Here is a 3,291-nt window from a genome sequence, read left to right on the forward strand (position 1 = left end):
AACAATAGGTAAAAAAGTCTTCCTTGTTTAGGAATATTTAACCTTTAGTCTTTCCTATTATTGAAATAGATGTCTTGTACATAGGTTATGGTGGAATTTTCAAACAAGATTTTTAAAAACAAATCTCCATTATCTGTCTTCATTCTTGTATATCAAGTGGACATCAAGAAAACTATTCAACCATCAAAAAGGAAATTTTAGCAATTAATTGTCTTATGCATTCAAAAGTTTCAAGAAGATGTTTTGAACAAAAAAATCCTTTTAGTAGTAGATTGCAAAAGTGTGAAAGAAATTCTTTAAAAAGATGTTTAAAATATTGTTTCAAAATAAATTTTTGTTAGATGGCAAGCAATCTTATCTGTTTTCGATTTTGAAATTGACTTTATCAAAGGAGATTCAAATTCTCTTCCTGAATTTCTTTCCAAGGAATTCTTACAAGGAAAAATGAGCACATCGAAGTAAGAAAAATAGGCCCAATTCCAAATCCTCTTATGCTATGGCATCTGAGAAACAGGAAAAGCCTAAAACTTCAACCATCCCCTTAACCTCAAACAAATTTTAAATCTTAGGAAATATTCATAAGTCGACCAAAACCTATTCCCAAACAACAACTTTAAACCAGACTTCTTGTAACTATGTTATGAAAGCCCATTTAATGAAGGTTTAAATTCTTGAGCCCCATCATTATTCAAAATTTGGTTCATTAAATATTTCAAATTTTTTTAATAAAATAAAATTTTCTTCTAAAATAATTTGGATAAAACAAGAAAATTTTATATTGTTGACACTAACTTTGTAGAAATCACATATTCAAAGTAAAGACTCCATTAAAATTTGCTATTCAAAATGTAAAGTTTTCAGAATCAATGGGAATAGGCTCCTAAAACCCACAAAATGTTGTCTCAAAATTTCAAACCAAAATCATATGATTATTATGATTATATGATGTTTGGTTTTATATATTTATTTTCAAACCAAACGATCATTCCCGGTTCTTCCAATAGAATGATAAGATTCAAATTGAGTTTCCAAATTGGTTTCAAGAATGGTGCCCATTTTTTTTAACACTATTTAAGAATTTTTTTGTCTGCAAATCAGAATTACCTATGATTATTTCAAAGAGCATGCTAGGGGTTTGTTCCCAACTTCTTTCTCTCAAAACCTCTTCTTCAGGTTTAGATTTTCAATTCTTTGGATCCTATGTTGGGACTTTGTTCAAACACAAAATATTCCAAAGCATTTTCTCATGCATTTGTCAAGGGAATTCAAAATCAAATAGTGGTCAAACTTTGTTCCTTCCCCCTCATATCAAAAATTGGATTTCTACTAAATCCCCAATAATGGTTCAAACTCCTTTTCAAATGCCCTATATCATTTTAGAATCACTTCTCCTTCCTAAAAAAAATCTTTTTCTTCCAACAAAGATTTCAAAAATCATCTCAAAATGATTCAACAAAAGGCTATTGAAACTTTGTCTACTTAGATTCTAAAGACGACACAACCTCTTCAAGCTTCAAAGAAAATCAAAATGAAGACTTTGTGCTATGGATTGCCATACACGCCTTTGGAGTAAAGGCTCCAATAAAATTCAAATAGTCTTCAAACCTCCTTTCTAACAAAGACTCCAATGCTACTCTCAACCTCCTTTTCCTACAAGTCAAGTTTAAGGGTTGGATCTTCAAGCTGCTTCAATCGGTTTAGAAGATGAACAACTCAACACTTTTCTAGAAGGCTAGACTTCAAAATTTTGAAATTCGGGTAGGCAAAGGAGGACAACTCAGAAGGACAACACACACAAAAGAACAAAACTTCTTTCGATGAATCTCAAAGATCTTCAAATCCGTGAACTTCAGACCTATTCAAATCCGTCTTCAAAGCCCTATAAAAGGGCTCAGTTCTCATTTCAAGGCATCATAAAAAATTGAGAGAAACTTGAGTGAATCTTGTTGTCACGTGAGGAAAGCCTTATAATGAAAAGATTTGCTCAAAAGTGGTTGTAAAGTTTTTCAAAGTTTTGTTTAGCAAAGTTCTTTGTAAGTTTTATTTTATCAATATCAAGTTCAAATATTATTTGTTAGATTAATTTTTGTAATTAATCTATAATTTGGGCCACACATGTAAATAATTAAAATGTGTGTGCTATCATTTAATTAAGCCTAAATATAGTGATCTAATTAATAATTGATTAATTGGCTTAAGGGTATAATTGTCATGAGATTATTGTGTAGATACCATTAGATAATTATTATTTCTATGAGGGGCAGAAATATAATTATGATAAAATTAAAACTGCCCTAGCGGTTTATAAATAGGGTTATGGTCCCCATTCTACGACTACGCATTCCAATTTCTGAAAATCCTTTCAGAAAGAAATTGACACAGAATCTAGTGGCTAGAATTGAAAGACCATCTCAAAGGGTTTTCTTCCTATAAGGTTTCTCCTTCAATGGATTCAGGTATGCTTCCACTATTATTTTTTCTACTCATTGTTTTTAATCAGGAGATTCCAGTATATATGTAATTAGGGTATTCACCTTGTTAAATATTCCAGTATATATGAAATTAGGGTATTCATCTTTGATTGATTTTAACATTATTTTCATTTGTCAAGCTTTTTATTCGATTTGATAAAGATCTTGTTTGAATATTTATGAACTATATGAAAGTTTTGTCTAAGGAGATTGGGTTTTAAGCAAGATTGCTCATGACACCTCAAGTTTTTGTTGGGAGATTTCTTTTATGTTCATATAGAGAATTCAAATCGTGAGGTCTATCTTGCATGTGTTTTGATTTTATTTTAATGTTTTCATTTTAAAATATTAAAAGAATTCTAAGAAATCCAGAAATACCAAAAATTGATATTTATTTAATTTTTTTATATTTAATAAAGCAACTTTTTCTATCATTTTAAAATTTTTTCTTATTCGTAATATGTATATCATTTTATCTCGATATATCCATAAATTTCTATTATTGTTATATCCGTGAATTATAATACTCTGTTATTGATTTTGATATGATTGGGGGATTTTTGAATGACATACTAAGAAGCTTTAATCGTTACAGCAACGATCCGTGAATGATGTCGTATTATAGATTTTGATGAATATGTTGGGGTTCTTCGAATGACATAAAGAGAAGCTTTGATCATTACGGCAACAGCCAAACCATGGGCCCAGTCAAAGCTAATAATGACAGAAGAAAATTCAGACCAAGTTTGCAAAATAGTTAAGTGTAAGTATCCAAAATCACATCAATAATTTATGATGTGAAATTATGAAATTAATGATT

Source organism: Vitis vinifera, chromosome 14 (assembly GCF_030704535.1).
Source record: "Vitis vinifera cultivar Pinot Noir 40024 chromosome 14, ASM3070453v1".
Classification (NCBI taxonomy): Eukaryota; Viridiplantae; Streptophyta; class Magnoliopsida; order Vitales; family Vitaceae; genus Vitis; species Vitis vinifera.